The sequence below is a fragment of the Musca domestica genome, unplaced genomic scaffold (assembly GCF_030504385.1).
Source record: "Musca domestica strain aabys unplaced genomic scaffold, Musca_domestica.polishedcontigs.V.1.1 5, whole genome shotgun sequence".
Lineage (NCBI taxonomy): Eukaryota > Metazoa > Arthropoda > Insecta > Diptera > Muscidae > Musca > Musca domestica.
Window position 1 is genome coordinate 7498506 of NW_026712346.1, and position 18777 is coordinate 7517282.

Genomic DNA, 18777 nt, shown 5'->3' on the forward strand with positions numbered 1-18777 from the left:
AGTACATTAGGTGTTTCTGGTTACCCTAAAGTTTGTAACAATTGTTACAAATTGTTACTGGAAGTCGTCTGTTAACCCGAAAGTTGTGCAAAAGAGAGCGGTTGGAGAGGGAAATGTTGACAGTTCTTTCAGTGAGAGTTTGCACATTCTTGCTGGACAAATTTCTTCTTGCAATCACTTGCAACTCTTCTTCTCATTCATCGACATTCAATCAGATGTTTTCTATTGTTTGTTTATTTCTTTTTGTGCTTTCAATTTTAAAATATTTTTTTTTTTTTTGAAATTAGAAAGACTAATTGGTTTTGAAGAACAACTTTACAAAATGTGAAATATTAACATGTAATAAGAAAATTAAAGACTATTTCCAACATTTTTAGACAAACGCCATTAGCAACAGCTGATTAGTTTCAAGCTTCTGCAGGAATAGCGTCTGTTTACTTTTCGCATTTTCCTTGCAAAAAAAAGTAAAACTACCTTACTCTCTCAGAAAGATGTTGCTGGAGAATTCCAGCAGACTACACTATGAGACAAATTTTTTTGGTCATTATTTCAAATAAGCATTCCCATCTCTGCATTCTCTATATAACTTACCTTGTCAAATTTCACTGCATAAAACAGGTTCCCATCTCTGATTTGTGTATTTAAAATGGATTTGTAAATATAAATTTTGACACTTTTGAAAAAAATGTAATCATATGATTGCATGACTTTACCTTCTGTGTAATATGTGACAGTTCCATACGAGCCAAGTTCAATATTTTTTCTTTCAAAATCTTCAATTCCAGAATTAGTTTGACAGTTCATTTTCCCAGCAGCTGTGTCGATGCGACTACCTGTATTCTTCACATTTCACAGCCCACAATATTACAGCATTACCTAAAATTCGATGTACTCGGTCGACGAAATACACATGTAATTATAAGAATACTAGCTAACCCGGACCGCGTTGCTGGCCCATAATATTAGCGTTTAATGCATATTTTTAAGAAACTAATATGAGTTGTAAATGGTTATCTTTTCTCGTTAAAAAGCCTTAACTTTGATAAACAATGCTGGCTTGCAACTATCATCAATCTACAAATTTGGCGGTGTTCATGCTTATAGCCATGGTACAATGATATCAAGGTAGGGCTATGATACCATATGATTTCAATTTTTTTATTATCTTGGCTTAATATGTCATCTTTATTTGTTTATGTATGTGTTCTCTTTTCAACAACAAAAAAATTGTTCACAAAACATTCAAATTCGGATGTTTTCAAAATGCTTATTTCATCGTATGCATTGACAAAATCTAGAGTTTTTGTAGCGAAATAATCCTTTAGAGATATATAGAACCTGGTTTTGAAAAGAAGCGTTGACCCTTCATTCAGTTTTCGCGGTTTTCAATTATTTATTCAAAATAAATGCAACAAATTATTTGATTTTTTTATTGTTTTGATACTAATTCTGACATTACAAGCCAAACAGGCAGTCCTCTATACTTGCAATTTTTTCAAAGTTGGCCTACCTTCTCTTCATTGTACCATGCTTATAGCTGTTTTCCTTGTTTTGTGGTTTATTGATGTATTCGTTTCAACTTACTTATTTAGAGTAGAAATCTTAGTCGATTAAATTATGTACGTGAGCCTCTCCGTTCTCCATTTGCAACAACGATGGAGCTCACCAAATTTAATATGCGTCTTTCAGACTTAGCACATATTATTCTTAGGATTATTGATGTTACGAAAGGTATATATTTGTTCTCATTTAGATATAGCCCTCATATAATATTATCTCCTAATATTCGTCGACTAAATGTGCTCCAATGAGGCATTTTATGATTTCAGTACACTTCAGTGTAGTCCTTCAATACTGATTTCCCATATAACCTGAAGGCCTCAAAAGCATTTCCGAGGTTATAAATCATTTGTTAAAAAAATTACGAAAAGTCCACTATATGATTTATTTCAGTACCTCTTTATATTCGTTATATTATCGTATTTAATTAAATTTTCAAACCTCAAAGTATTATAAAGGTCTTAGCAATACTTTCCAAATCAAAAGTAACTTTGAATTCGTAAGTTTTAGAAAACCATGTTTGTTCAAAATCCTATGTCAGTTAATCTATATTCGTCTGTGTATGTGGCCGTTCGTTAAAATCATTAAAGGCGAAATATTTAGGTTAATTTTTAAACATTTATACAATATTCCTAGGAAGTTAAAATAAATTTGTTTCCTTTAGTTATAATAATACCGCTAAACATTCACCCTTTTGTAAGTTTTTTGTTATAATTTGTACCGAATTAACTGTAATTTGACATTTAAAGTTCTTAGCATTTTGAAAACAATACCGACAATAACTATTTACTATTGTTTCCCAATATGCATAGACCCAATTTGAAAGTACGTTGGGGTCTTAAATGTTTTGATGCTTTGAGAAGTATTTTTTAATCAAAATTGTATAGAATATATGCAAAATTTCTCGATTTTTTCAAAAAGAATTTTCAATTCCATGTGGCATTCTGAAACAATTCTATACAAAATTCCTTATCAAAATAGAAAAGTCAAGTTTTTTACTTCCGCGCTTTTCTAGAGGCTTCTCTCAAAATTTTCATTCATGAAAACGTTTCCACTATAGTTACAAATAACGAAAAGAAAATTTAAGTCAATTCGGCAGTTCTCAACTGATGTGTTACTATATTTTTTAAATTGTATACATATAAATTTAAAGAAGTATGTGTGGCCAGACCTCTGACCCCAAACAGATACCTGGTCTTCTAAAAGTTACGAATTCAAAATTACTTTTGATTTGGAAAATTTACGATGATATAACAAATATAAAGAGGTACTGGAGAATAGAAAATAAATCATAAAGTGGACTTTTGTTGTAATTTTTCGACAAATGATTTATAAACTCGAAAAAGCTTTTGAGCCATTCAAAATACCTCTAATCGGCCACATTAGAGAACATTTTGTTGACTAATATTAGGAGATAATATTATATGAAGGCTATATCTAAATGAGAACAAATATATACCTTTTCTAACATCAATCAGCGCCAGAATAATATGAAAGCCTGTGCAAAGTATGAAAGACGCATATTAAATTTGGTGACCTCTATCGTAATTCAAATGATGAACGGAGAGGCTCACAGATATAATTTAATCGACAAAGATATCTACTCTTTTATAAACTTTATTTATGATAGTTAAATTAAAGTCATATTACCAGGATTTCAATTTAGAAATTACTATCTGATTCTGATTCTGAGGTTCAAAACTCCAAAAAATTGACTAGATATAGAAATAATCCATCCAATGAGAACTTAAAATGCACAATGGGACTGCAATCAGTGAAATACCGAATATGAAGAGCACTGTTATATGCGGACTATACAAAATAGTGGAGCAAATTGAAAATTAAGAAAGAAAAGGATTCATATCCTCGGGAAATTCTTCCGAAACCTTAACTCACATGTAACGTTATACGGTGACTATGAGCTATCGTCAGTAATTACACTGCGGGAAATTACACTCGGAAAATTGATTGGTTTGTAGATAAAAATCCCAAAAAGGGGTTTCGGGTCAAATGTTTTTAGGGTCCATTTTATATAGCTTAACCAAACACAAAGGGCCTCAAATATTTTGCTGTATACTTAGCAATGGTTACGATAGAGTTTTAAATTTGATACAGTCCCAGGGGTTTCATGAAAAAATAGTTGTACAAAATATGTATCAGGTCGGTCTAAATTGATGTAGTCCCTCAAATAATGTAGCCCCTTTAAAATTCCTCAAATGTTAGTAATTTGAAATTTTAGGAAGAACAACACATTCTTTCAAATAATTATAAGAATAGGACCATGTTTTGGTATAACCCTTATATGAAGGTATCCGCTGATTTCGGCTATTTCCAGCGTCTTGGTCCCATTTTTCAATTGATTTTACCCTTATTTCCTAGGCGGTGGAAGACCTCTTCGCGGAAATTTTTTTCATTATATTTTCGAATCGATTTGGCTTAAAATGTGTGTTTAAGCTATTTTGGGGGTAGAGGGGCTATTATAAAATAGTTAATGTATACTTTTTAATATGTGATCTATTATTTAGGTTTTAAACTCTCAAATTAAATCCTCTGGCTGAAAATAATTATATTTTAAAAACTATGTATTAAAGACTAAAACTACGGGCCGGAAACGCGGACCGGGACAGCTAGTAATATTTAAAAATTTTAAATTGAGATTATCCATTTTCGTTTGTTTTCATTTTTTTGAGAAAATTTTTTGAAAAGGATTAATAAGAACATCTTTGTTGTTTTACGAAAATTATTCGGAGGACATGCACATCGTACAGTAATAAAAAATATTTTTTATTTGAAAAAATACTTTTTATTTCAAAGTACATTAGGTGTTTCTGGTTACCCTAAAGTTTGTAACAATTGTTACAAATTGTTACTGGAAGTCGTCTGTTAACCCGAAAGTTGTGCAAAAGAGAGCGGTTGGAGAGGGAAATGTTGACAGTTCTTTCAGTGAGAGTTTGCACATTCTTGCTGGACAAATTTCTTCTTGCAATCACTTGCAACTCTTCTTCTCATTCATCGACATTCAATCAGATGTTTTCTATTGTTTGTTTATTTCTTTTTGTGCTTTCAATTTTAAAATATTTTTTTTTTTTGAAATTAGAAAGACTAATTGGTTTTGAAGAACAACTTTACAAAATGTGAAATATTAACATGTAATAAGAAAATTAAAGACTATTTCCAACATTTTTAGACAAACGCCATTAGCAACAGCTGATTAGTTTCAAGCTTCTGCAGGAATAGCGTCTGTTTACTTTTCGCATTTTCCTTGCAAAAAAAAGTAAAACTACCTTACTCTCTCAGAAAGATGTTGCTGGAGAATTCCAGCAGACTACACTATGAGACAAATTTTTTTGGTCATTATTTCAAATAAGCATTCCCATCTCTGCATTCTCTATAACTTACCTTGTCAAATTTCACTGCATAAAACAGGTTCCCATCTCTGATTTGTGTATTTAAAATGGATTTGTAAATATAAATTTTGACACTTTTGAAAAAAAATGTAATCATATGATTGCATGACTTTACCTTCTGTGTAATATGTGACAGTTCCATACGAGCCAAGTTCAATATTTTTTCTTTCAAAATCTTCAATTCCAGAATTAGTTTGACAGTTCATTTTCCCAGCAGCTGTGTCGATGCGACTACCTGTATTCTTCACATTTCACAGCCCACAATATTACAGCATTACCTAAAATTCGATGTACTCGGTCGACGAAATACACATGTAATTATAAGAATACTAGCTAACCCGGACCGCGTTGCTGGCCCATAATATTAGCGTTTAATGCATATTTTTAAGAAACTAATATGAGTTGTAAATGGTTATCTTTTCTCGTTAAAAAGCCTTAACTTTGATAAACAATGCTGGCTTGCAACTATCATCAATCTACAAATTTGGCGGTGTTCATGCTTATAGCCATGGTACAATGATATCAAGGTAGGGCTATGATACCATATGATTTCAATTTTTTTATTATCTTGGCTTAATATGTCATCTTTATTTGTTTATGTATGTGTTCTCTTTTCAACAACAAAAAAATTGTTCACAAAACATTCAAATTCGGATGTTTTCAAAATGCTTATTTCATCGTATGCATTGACAAAATCTAGAGTTTTTGTAGCGAAATAATCCTTTAGAGATATATAGAACCTGGTTTTGAAAAGAAGCGTTGACCCTTCATTCAGTTTTCGCGGTTTTCAATTATTTATTCAAAATAAATGCAACAAATTATTTGATTTTTTTATTGTTTTGATACTAATTCTGACATTACAAGCCAAACAGGCAGACCTCTATACTTGCAATTTTTTCAAAGTTGGCCTACCTTCTCTTCATTGTACCATGCTTATAGCTGTTTTCCTTGTTTTGTGGTTTATTGATGTATTCGTTTCAACTTACTTATTTAGAGTAGAAATCTTAGTCGATTAAATTATGTACGTGAGCCTCTCCGTTCTCCATTTGCAACAACGATGGAGCTCACCAAATTTAATATGCGTCTTTCAGACTTAGCACATATTATTCTTAGGATTATTGATGTTACGAAAGGTATATATTTGTTCTCATTTAGATATAGCCCTCATATAATATTATCTCCTAATATTCGTCGACTAAATGTGCTCCAATGAGGCATTTTATGATTTCAGTACACTTCAGTGTAGTCCTTCAATACTGATTTCCCATATAACCTGAAGGCCTCAAAAGCATTTCCGAGGTTATAAATCATTTGTTAAAAAAATTACGAAAAGTCCACTATATGATTTATTTCAGTACCTCTTTATATTCGTTATATTATCGTATTTAATGAAATTTTCAAACCTCAAAGTATTATAAAGGTCTTAGCAATACTTTCCAAATCAAAAGTAACTTTGAATTCGTAAGTTTTAGAAAACCATGTTTGTTCAAAATCCTATGTCAGTTAATCTATATTCGTCTGTGTATGTGGCCGTTCGTTAAAATCATTAAAGGCGAAATATTTAGGTTAATTTTTAAACATTTATACAATATTCCTAGGAAGTTAAAATAAATTTGTTTCCTTTAGTTATAATAATACCGCTAAACATTCATCCTTTTGTAAGTTTTTTGTTATAATTTGTACCGAATTAACTGTAATTTGACATTTAAAGTTCTTAGCATTTTGAAAACAATACCGACAATAACTATTTACTATTGTTTCCCAATATGCATAGACCCAATTTGAAAGTACGTTGGGGTCTTAAATGTTTTGATGCTTTGAGAAGTATTTTTTAATCAAAATTGTATAGAATATATGCAAAATTTCTCGATTTTTTCAAAAAGAATTTTCAATTCCATCTGGCATTCTGAAACAATTCTATACAAAATTCCTTATCAAAATAGAAAAGTCAAGTTTTTTACTTCCGCGCTTTTCTAGAGGCTTCTCTCAAAATTTTCATTCATGAAAACGTTTCCACTATAGTTACAAATAACGAAAAGAAAATTTAAGTCAATTCGGCAGTTCTCAACTGATGTGTTACTATATTTTTTAAATTGTATACATATAAATTTAAAGAAGTATGTGTGGCCAGACCTCTGACCCCAAACAGATACCTAGGTTTGGTGGGAGATTCAAAAGTAGGTCATATACTAACTATGGAACAAATATCTTCATTATTTTGGCAAATATTAGGATTTTAGGTAAATCGAAAAAATGGACGTAAAAGTAGGCGTGGTCACTTTTCCTTTTCATAAAAACCAACATCGGGGTAGGACGAACATTTTAAAAAATATTCAAATCCGTCCAGCCGTTCTTAGCTGATTTGATTACTAACGAACAACAATTGATTTTTATATATATAGAATAAAAAGTAGTCGTGGTCAGTTCCTCTGCCCCAAATAAATACTTAGGGTTGGATGGAAAGTCGACAGTATCTTATGTAATAATTTTCAAACTGATATCTTCATTATTTTGGCAAATATAAGGATTTTAGATAAATCGAAATAGGGGGCGTAAAAGTAGGCGTGGTCAATATTTTTTTCTTTAAAAACCTAACTCGGGGTATGACGAACGTTTGTACAAAAAATAATGCAAACCGGTCCGGCCGTTCTCAACTGATTCCATTACCAACGAACAACAATTGATTTTTATATATATATATATAGAAGATTAACCAAGTACGCGGGCGTTAAAATTTCAAAGTTTAACATTTGAACAATTTCTTTTTCTGTGTGTTGAAATCAAAGAATGATCAATTATTTCCTTTTCTTTTTTTGGTCAAACATTTATTTGACCTTGAAAATGTTTTGTAAGGTCACACAAAAGAAACCATCAGCTGAAAACGACTGTCGTAGCATTTTTCTCTAAAAACAGGACACTATAAAAGCATTTGTTACATTAAGTTTAATGAATATAAATACAAACGAATGCAATAAGTAGTATTCAAATACATAGACAAAGTCAGTATGTCGAAAAAAAGCAAAATTCATACAATTCAACTTGTGCAACCCTTTAGTTCGCATTCGTAAAATGCATTTTCTCCATGAAATTGTTTGATCAATATGTGAGAAAGCATAATCTTATTTGACCGCGAGAAATATAGAGAGAGCGAAAGATAGACATAAAGAAAATGGAGTTTGGCTTACTAAATATTCAAATTTAGTTGTAAAAAGATGCTTATTGCAAGCATGTATGAAAAAACATTTACCCATTTGTGGCAAAATAATCATTAAAAATACGTATAGAAAATTATTTTAAAAGAATTCTTGGCCTTCAGTTTGTTGTTCTTTGTTATTTTAGAACAACAAACTGAAGGCCAAAAAACTGAAGGCCAAGAATTCTTTTAAAATAATTTTCTATACGTATTTTATACCCTCCACCATACTATGCAGGGTATATTAACTTTGTAATTCCGTTTGTAACTCCTCGAAATACTCATGTCAGACCCAACAAAGTATATATATTCTTGATTAGCGTAAAATTCTAAGTCGATTTAGCGATGTCCGTATGTCTGTCTGTCCGTCTGTCTGTCTGTTGTAATCACGCTATCTTTCGAATGAATTTAGATAGATGGCTAAAATTTTGCACACATGTTTCTTTTTCCAGTAGGCAGGTTAAGTTCGTAAATGGGCCATGTAGGTCAACGTTTTCATATAGCCCCCATATAACGATTCCTCCCTATATTCGGTATTTTGATGATTTTAGGGACATTTTTCACCTGCATTGTTTCAAATTTGGTATTTGAAGTTCAAAATGGTTACTACACTCTAAGACAGAAAATTGTCTGTGCAGGTCCACGTCTTCGTATAGCCCCCATATAACAGTACCTCCCTATATTCGGTATTTTGATGATTTTAGCGACATTATTCACCGGAATTGTTTCAAAATTCGTATTTGAAGTTCGTAATGAATACTACAGTCAAAAATAAAAAATTGTCTGTGTAAGTCCATGTCTTCGTATAGCCCCCATATAACGGTATCTCCCGATATTCGGTATTTTGATGATTTTAACGACATTATTCACGGGAATTGTTTCAAATTTGGTATTTGAAGTTCGTTATAGGGACTACAGTCTGTGACAGAAAATTGTCTGTGCGGGTCCAGGTCTTCGTATAGGCCCCGTATATCAGTACCTCCCTATATTCGGTATTTTGATGATTTTAGCGACATTATTCACCGGAATTGTTTCAAAATTGGTATTTGAAGTTCGTAATGAATACTACAGTCTAAGATAGAAAATTGTCTGTGCAAGTCCATGTCTTCGTATAGCCCCCATATAACGGTACCTCCTGATATTCGGTATTTTGGTGATTTTAACGACATTATTCACGGGAATTGTTTCAAATTTGGTACTTGAAGCTTCAAATGGATACTACACCCTAAGACAGAAAATTGTCTATGCAGGTCCACGTCTTCGTATAGCCCCCATATAACGGTACCTCCCTATATTCGGTATTTTGATGATTTTAGCGACATTATTCACCGGAATTGTTTGAAAATTGGTATTTGAAGTTCGTAATGAATACTACAGTCTAAGAGAGAAAATTGTCTGTGCAAGTCCATGTCTTCGTATAGCCCCCATATAACGGTACCTCCCGATATTCGGTATTTTGATAATTTTAACGACATTATTCACCGGAATTGTTTCAAAATTGGTATTTGAAGTTCGTAATGAATACTACAGTCTGTGACAGAAAATTGTCTGTGCGGGTCCAGGTCTTCGTATAGGCCCCATATATCAGTACCTCCCTATATTCGGTATTTTGACGATTTTAGGTATAACACCCACCGAAATTGTTTGAAATGTGGTATTTGAAGTTCGTTATGGGAACTACAGTCTGTGACAGAAAAATGTCGGTGTGGGTCCAGTTTCCAATTTGAATATGGTAATGGCTTATGACAAACAATGCCTATGTATGTCCACGTCGTATAGACCCCAATATAACGGCTATATTCGGTATTTTTAAAAATTTGACAGAATTTTTTTTGGATTTTATTTTTTAAAAATTTCCAAATTCGTTGCAAATGGTGGAGGGTATTAAAAGTTCGGCCCGACCGAAATTTCCAAATTCGTTGCAAATGGTGGAGGGTATTAAAAGTTCGGCCCGGCCGAACATAGTGCTTTTTAACTTGTTTAATGATTATTTTGCCACAAATGGGTAAATGTTTTTTCATACATGCTTGTAATAAGCATCTTTTTACAACTAAATTTGAATATTTAGTAAGCCAAACTCCATTTTCTTTATGTCTATCTTTCGATCTCTCTATATTTCTCGCGGTCAAATAAGATTATGTTTTCTCACATATTGATCAAACAATTTCATGGAGAAAATGTATTTTACGAATGCGAACTAAAGGGTTGCACAAGTTGAATTGTATGAATTATGCTTTTTTCGACATACTGACTTTGTCTATGTATTTGATAGTCAATGACAAACAACATCATCACCCATTTTGATTCATGTGTGCCATTGTCTAAGGTTCGATTGTGGCATGGGTGACTCGAATATTAACATGGTGTTCTCTATAAATGCATGGTGTCGACGATGACATCGAACCATGTCGTCGTCATAATTGTGTGTCATTTGTGTACGTGTGCTTAAACGCCCTGCCTTCATTACGTGTGTGTCTTTTTCATTGTCAATTGTTTCATTATTGTTGTTATTAATTTGGTAGAACATTTTTGTATGACACACCATTCAACATCCCCTTTTATTGGTCATTACATGTTATGACGATAGGTTTGAGTCTGACCGACATGACGACGCATCGAGCGTTTGGTTGGATATCACGTGCTGTTATGTGTTCGATCAAACAGGGCATAACATGACGCGCGTTTTCTCTCCGTGGTATAAAAAGAAAAATATGTCACATTTGCAGCACTTTGAACAAAAAAAATTGTCAATTATTTGTCTGTAATGTAAACATCAAATGAACTCTGTATGAATTTCACAGTTGTTCAGTCAAATATGAGAAAACAAATTTGGATCAAATATTTGGATAGTGTGATCTTACCTTAAGATATGGACCTGGCGTATTTGGATAATACGGACGTACAAAGCTATTTACCATAGAGGGAAAGTTGTATATTTATATATACTACGTCAAATTTAATATAACGCTGTTAGATGAAGAGCTTTGATATTTGGCATAATAGTTTTTGTACTGCACACCATAAATGGTTACTTTTAAAAATGATATATATGGTCGAAGTTTTCGTATAGCACCCATATAACGGACCTCCCCATATCCGATGTTTTCTTTTGTCTGTTCCAGAACTGCAAGAGTGTAAAAGTTTATTACTATAACTGATTTTCCCTTTTAGATATCGAAAAAATTGCAAAAATAGTAGACTCTTGCAGGTTCTGGACCAAAGCAATGATTTTAGTCACTTTTTTCCTTAAACGGGATCTACCTCCGGTATCGGAGAATTACCTATATAGATCGTTTTACTATAACGGTAACCCCAACACTCGATATTTTGTCTGATGCCTGAGTTTTCCTAAAGCCCCAAAAAGACCTCCAAAAATTCAGTATTTCGACAATTTAGGATATATTTTCTAACTGACTTGCCTAACATTGGGTATTTGTAGCTTTTAATGGGTTCTAGCTCCGGCGGCAAAACATTGCCGATATAAATCCACGTTTTAATAAATTAGGAACACACACATTTTTCAGCCACATTTATTCATGAAATTATTTCAAATTTAGTATTTAGAGTTCATAATACTTGCTGTGGTAGAACATTGTCTACATGGTACAATAAAAATGTAAGTTAGAACTACCAGCAATTTTTTTCTAAGTGTTCCCGACTTCTGCCAATTTTGTGTATGTATTTATTGTTTTGAAAAAGGAAAGCAAAATATTTAAAAAACCAAGGATTGGAAGACAACTACATTGCGGCTCGCGCATTAAAGCCATTTACCAGTGTTTACGCAAGAAATATTAAATTAATTAACTTGCATTGTTTGGAAATGCACCTCTTTGTTGTCGATCTAATTCCATTGTGTTTGATTTTGCATACTCGTTAGAAAACTGCTTACTCCTTATTGTTACAACTTTGCACTGTCAACTAGCAGTTTTCTAACGAGTATTGGTTTGCGCCGACGCCACCTTTCGGCATTATTATTCTTCGTATCGACCGATCGTAGCACAGGTAATCTGCTTATTAATTTTCCCTTTTTATCTAATATTTTTATTTATCAATAAAGCGACTACTTTAACTTGAATTATACACTAAAACTCTTTGTGTTTTTATTCTTCTTCCCTTTATTTATCGGAGCGCAATTTTGGCGCATTTACATTTTGGTCCATTCGAACCGTATGCGAGTCTTTGGAGAAATTTTCTAATTGGATTTCGTTTTCTATTTTCGCAGCCATCTACAACATCATAATTATCCTCATTAACATCATCCACCATCATCATCATCATCTACATAAACAAAACATCAGGTAGGTGCAGTGTTTTTATTTATTTGTGAGCTCGCGTTTCAAAAAAAAAAAATTATAATCAAAATAAACAAACAAGAAGTGTCCAAAGTCCAACATTTTTTCGTTTTACAACAACAAACGGCCGCTTTACAACGCACCGCGTATTCCTTTTTTTTCGTCGCATCAAATTTTTTTCGGTTCCAAGAAATTATTATTGAACAGTGAAAACAAGTGAATATAGATATTTGTTGCAAAAAAATAATCAGTGGAAAAATTGTTTAAAATTTGTTTAAAAAGTGAATTTTTGTGTTTGCAAACAGTGGTAATATTATTAATAAAATATAATTAACAATCGTGTTAAATTTCGATTATTTTATTAATAAATATAAATCAAATTATCCCTCGTAGTGAATGTTTCATATTCCCATTCGATTACCACTATGTAAAAGTGCATAACAATAAGAAAAAACCACCACCAAATTGCTACAGTATTTTTTGCTTACCTGCACAATCAAAAATTGCACGACATCTTGTGCAGCAATGCCCAAAATGCAGGTAGCTTCATTGCATTTATCTGCACAATGAAGCAGGTATCTTTACTTACGTGCACAAAAAGTGCAGATATCTTTAATTTTCTATTCGGGCACAACAAAGCAGCAATCTTTATTTTACTTACGTACGTGTAATAGCCATATGTATTTGAGCATTAGTGGTGTTTTATCCAGCATAACCATCTTTTAGTGTAGGAGAGGAAGCGAGAATATGTTTTTAATACATGCTCTTTTTTTGTGTTGTTATTGTTTTTGCGAATACAAAAACAAAAACGAAGTGGTAGTTCTTAGTGTCTTTTTTGAGTTTGCAAAAAATTTTCTTGTGCAGATAAATACAACTTTTGTAACCAAATTAAAAAAATTACCAAATTTTCGAGGCAGGAATGTCCAATGTGCAGCTATTGATTGGGCACTTAAATACCACTCAAATAAAGGGATTCAGAAAAAAATGGCATAAAAAAAGTTTTTTGGTCTGCAAAGGCCAATGCGCAGCTAATGTTGATGCAGGTAAATAAAAACCACTGTAATTATCATTGCTTGTAATATTCCTTTTGTTTCGCTGTTCAATAATACATAATTATATTCACATACATACGCGTGTGACATATTTACGTTGAGCGGTCAATCGTCTCGTCATCACTCAGCATACACACACGCGCCTCACATACATATTTTCGAAGTTGATCTTTTTATTTTTTTTCGTTTTTTCTTTTGTTTGCGTGTACCCTACACTAATCGGGTTGGTCAATAGTGACTGGTCAACACGTTGGGAACAAAGAAAAATATTTTTTGATAATTGTATTGTGGCGTGTGTATAATCACATTTTAAGGTAATTTTGGACATTTTAATTTATCGTGTACCCTACAGTCCGCATTTATAGAATTTTTATTCGGTTTGTAAAAATTATTATTTTTATTGTATTTGGACATAAAAATAGTAAGTTTTTGCCGTTTTTAATAAAAATAGTTGCAAAAATAATTATTTCTATATATTTTATCGAATATTTTTGCAATTATTACCTTGTTTTATTTAATATTATTTTAAATATTTCGTGATTTTTTGGCTTTTTTACATATTTTTGTGGATTTCGTCGCTCTTATAAAGGGAAAATAAATATTTTGTGCAAAATTTTGAAACTTTTCGCTAATTTGGTTGCCCTATTCGCTTTTCGGATTGATTTTTCGGTTTGTTTGGAATCAATTGTTGGGTTTTTTGGATTATTTGACTTTTTTCGATTTTCTTGTCGTATTTTTGAACTTTTTTGAATTTTTCGTTGTCGGGCTTAATTATTTGGCTAACTTTTTCGATTTTCTAATCGAATTTTTGGATTTTTTGGAATATTTTGTTGGTTAAGCTTAATTATTTGGCTGATTTTTCTGATTTTTTAATCGAATTTTCGGATTTTTTTGTAAAGGAATTTATATTATTGCAAGCCTTACAAAGATTTATCGTTTCGTTCATTGGAATATTCACTTTTTTCCAATTTTTGGGTTCATCAAAAGAATTTTTTGGATATTTTCTTCGGTTTATTTGTCGTTTCGTGTGAATTTATATTATTCGCAGCATCATGGCTCTAAATCCTCTCAAGAATTTCACTAGAGTTTCCGATAATATGGTCAAGTTTTGTGCTAAAATTAAAGACGCGAAAGAAGAAGACTTAGATGTTTTCATTTTAGAAGTAAAAAGGGCCGAGTTAAATAAAAAATGGGTTGACTTAGAAAGTTCCTTTGGAAAATGTCTCGACTATTTATCTACTGCTGAGGATACGACTGCTGAAGACATTGTGGTTGTCGATGGCAAATATGAGGTTGTTCACGACTTGTTTATGGAGAGTGTCGCTCTCATTAAAAAATATTTGCATAAATTCCGGCGATCTCGAAAAACGTCATTTAGCTCATCTTTTAGTTCAGTGGTTTCTTTAAATCAGGATCCCTCTGATATTCCTAAGTATGACCAGACCCCGTCTGGAATTCCAATGGAAGTCAAGGGCAGAAACTTAGATTTAAATAAAACGAACTCGTCTACCCACACTGCTCGGAATGTGGGTACGCAGGCTTCTAGCTCCGCAATATCTAATATTGGGAATCCTAGGGATAGCTCGAGCTTTGCTATTGATCCGCCGAATTTTGATATGGTCCACAATCTTGCGTTGCCTCCATGCGATACTGATGTCTTCGAAGGTGATTTTCTCTACTGGCCAACGTTTAGAGATCTTTTTAGCGCGGTTTATATTAATAATTCCAGATTAAGTGATATTGAGCGTCTCTGTCACTTAACTCGAAAAACTAGTGGGGAAGCTCGTGAAATTGTCGCTAAATTCCCCTTAACTAATCGCAGTTTAGGTCTAGCTTGGGACGCGTTGAAATCTACGTATGATAATCCGCGTTTTTTGATTCATAGTCAGTTTAAGACATTGTTTTCTCTCCCGGTACTTGAAACTGAGACATGTTCGGGCCTCAAACAAATCCAGCGTTGTATTAATGGTTGTTTGTCTGCAATGTCCGACGTTCGTACGGATAATTGGGATCCGTTTTTAGTCTTTATTTGTTTGCAAAGGCTCCCTAAAATTACACAAACCTTATGGGATTAGCGTGTTAAAGATCCTCTATTTCGTTGTGGAAAGACCTAGATAGCTTTTTGTCGGAACGAATTCAGACACTCATGTGTCTACATGGTATGAGAGGAAATGATCAGCCCACAAAGTCTTATGTTAAAAAACTTCGAAGTCATATGACTAATACGAATTCTTCTCGCTCTCCTAATCCTCCGCAGAATAATTATTTTTTCCTGTGTCCTCAACTTTCCCATTTGCTATCTGAATGTCCTCGTTTCAAAAATATGCCCCCCTCGGCTAGGTTTTCTATTGTGAAACGTCGTAGGTTGTGTGTAAATTGCTTGCGTAAGGGACATGAGGTAAAAAATTGTATTAGTCAGCATCGGTGTTCGAAATGTAAGCGAAGCCATCACACCTTGCTACATCGTAATGATTCTTCCCCGAGAAGGTCAAGTCCACCTGTTTCTTCGGTGAGCCAGAATCCAATCAATCTACCACTTCTCGAACCAGCCAATTCATCTCGTCCCTCTACATCCTCGGCGGGTGTTTCTCGGCAAGTATTCCACGCCTCTCAAAATAAATCAGTCCTTTTAGGAACCGCAATGGTAAATATTCTGCATTGTGGTATGTCGTATTCAGCTAGGGCTTTAATAAACCCTGCTTCCGAATCTTCTTTTCTAACTCAACGTTTGCAAAATAGGTTAAAACTTCCGGTAGGTTCAACTAATGCTGTTATCTCTGGTGTGAATTGTGCAATTTCGGCCAATTCTCGTAAAATTTGTTCTCTGAAGATTGGAAGCCCTTTGGATCCATCGATCAACTTAGAAACTCGTGCGCTGGTGTTGCCGTCCATTTCTGGAGACCTGCCTCGGTCACTGTCTCCTCTGATTTTAGAGCCCAAATGCCAAATATTCGTCTGGCAGACCATAACTTGTTTGACTCCCGTCCAGTGGATCTTTTGTTGGGTGCTGATTTGTATCCAAAAAATTTATTAGAGGGATGTCATTCGATTCTCTGTGGAACGTTGCTTGCCCAAAACTCTGTCTTCGGATGGCTTGTCACTGGACCGATCCCTTCATCGCAAATTCGTACATTTGCCACTATGGTTGACGTCGCGGAAGAGGACTCCTTAAACAAAACTTTGTTGCGCTTTTGGGAGTTAGAAGAAATCCCTAAGCGGAAAATGATGACTCCATCGGATCGTATCTGTGAGGAAAATTATATCAGGTCGACGCGTAGAGACTCCAAAGGTAGATTTTATGAGGTGACGCTTCCTTTGCGATCTGGGTTCGGTGAAGATTTACATTTGGGAGAATCTCGCCCAAGCGTCCTCAGACAATTTATTCGTAATGAGGCGTCGTTATCTAAAAAACCCGAGGTGAAAGTTATATATGATAAGGTCTTGATCGATTATTTGGAACTTGGCCACATGAAGCCAACAGACATTCCAACCTGCCATAATTATCTTTCGTGTTATTTGCCTCACCATCCGGTAATTAATCTCGAAAAACAAACTACAAAATTGCGAGTTGTTTTTAACGCCTCCAATAAAACTTCGACCGGCATTAGTCTGAACGACATGTTACATGTAGGACCTTCTTTGCAACTCGACCTAGTATTTTTATTACTTCGTTGGCGAGTGTATAGGTTCGTGTTCAATTCAGACATTACTCAAATGTATAGGCAAATACGTGTAGACCCCAAACATACACCGCTTCAAAGAATTCTTTATCGGGACTCGCCAACCAAACCCATTCTCGACTATGAATTGCAAACGGTAACTTTTGGCCTTAATTGTGCGCCTTACTTAGCAATCCGGACGCTTCTACAACTCGCTGACGAGACTGAGTCTGAATATCCGCTCGCGGCCAAAATATTGCGATCATCCATGTACGTAGATGACGTTTTGGCCGGAACACATGACCTCGAGACGGCATTTATTGCTAGGGACCAGTTGATCGGATCACTTTCTTCGGCTAAGTTTGAATTGAGGAAGTGGACAGCCAATGACAAGTCAATTTTGGATTGTTTTCCTCCAGAGCATTTGGTTGATGCTCAAGTTTTGTCGTTTGAGGAAGCTAGTGGCTCAAAACTCTTAGGAATTAGATGGAACGCGAGGTTGGATTCGTTTTACTTTGAGGTTTGTCCTATTGAAACTAAATCAAGTTATACAAAGCGGGAAGTACTATCTTCAATCGCCAAACTTTTTGACCCTGTAGGTTGGGTTAGCCCGGTTATTGTGACCGCGAAAATCATAATGCAAAAGGTGTGGCTAGACCAAATTGGTTGGGACGAGCCCCTGTTGCCCGCTACTTATTCGGAGTGGCGCAAATTCGTCGATTGTTACGCTAAGGTAAATTTGATAAAAATACCTCGTTGGCTTCGATATACCCCTGAGTGTTCGGCTGAATTACACGTCTTTTCGGATGCCTCTGTTAAGGCATACGCGGGGGTAGCATATATGAGAATCGAGTCTCCAGATAAAAATGTGTTCGTGCATTTATTATCTAGTAAGACAAAAGTGGCTCCATTGAAATCTATTTCTCTCCCTCGTCTTGAACTTTGTGGCGTCGTCAAAGAGATCGATTTAGAATTTCGTCAAGTTTATTGTTGGACGGATTCAACTATTGTGTTGTCGTGGCTAAGAAAAACTCCTTCCACTTGGACCACTTTCGTAGCTAATCGAGTATGTAGAATTCAGGAAAATGTGGGGAATCATAATTGGCATCACGTTCGGTCGGAGGATAATCCAGCAGACCTGGGAAGTCGTGGTTTATCGCCTGCAGATTTAGTTGTGAGCTCTCTTTGGTGGCATGGGCCTCAATGGCTTAGCCAAAACAAGTCGGATTGGTCTATTCGAGACCTGGCTCCGCTTGGGACTGACATTGAAAAACGGTCTGTTCAATGTCATTTTTCATTCTTTCCTCCTTCCTTCGAAGATATTCTCGAAAGGTATTCCTCATTGGAAAAGGGACTTCGCACAATGGCGTATGTTTTAAGATTTATTCGCCAGACCCACTCTCTGTATAGAGGTACACTCTAAACTATTTTTGCTGAAAATCACAATGATAATGATATGCAACAAGATGCCGCACAACTGTGCGTGATTTTCAACAGCTTTGTTGTTGTATGCTTTTACACAAAAAAGTGTATAAAACCTACACATTTTGTTTTACGATTTTAGACATTTTATCTTGATTTTACAAACTTCTGTGTGCAATTTTCAGTTTAATT

The 18777-nt window shown here is 34.2% G+C and overlaps 1 protein-coding gene across 3 annotated transcripts in view; it reads left to right on the top strand.

The window, feature by feature from the left end:
* LOC101898381 (uncharacterized) overlaps positions 1–18777 on the top strand; it is a 101758-nt gene that overhangs the window by 50304 nt on the left and 32677 nt on the right. The window lies entirely within an intron of this gene.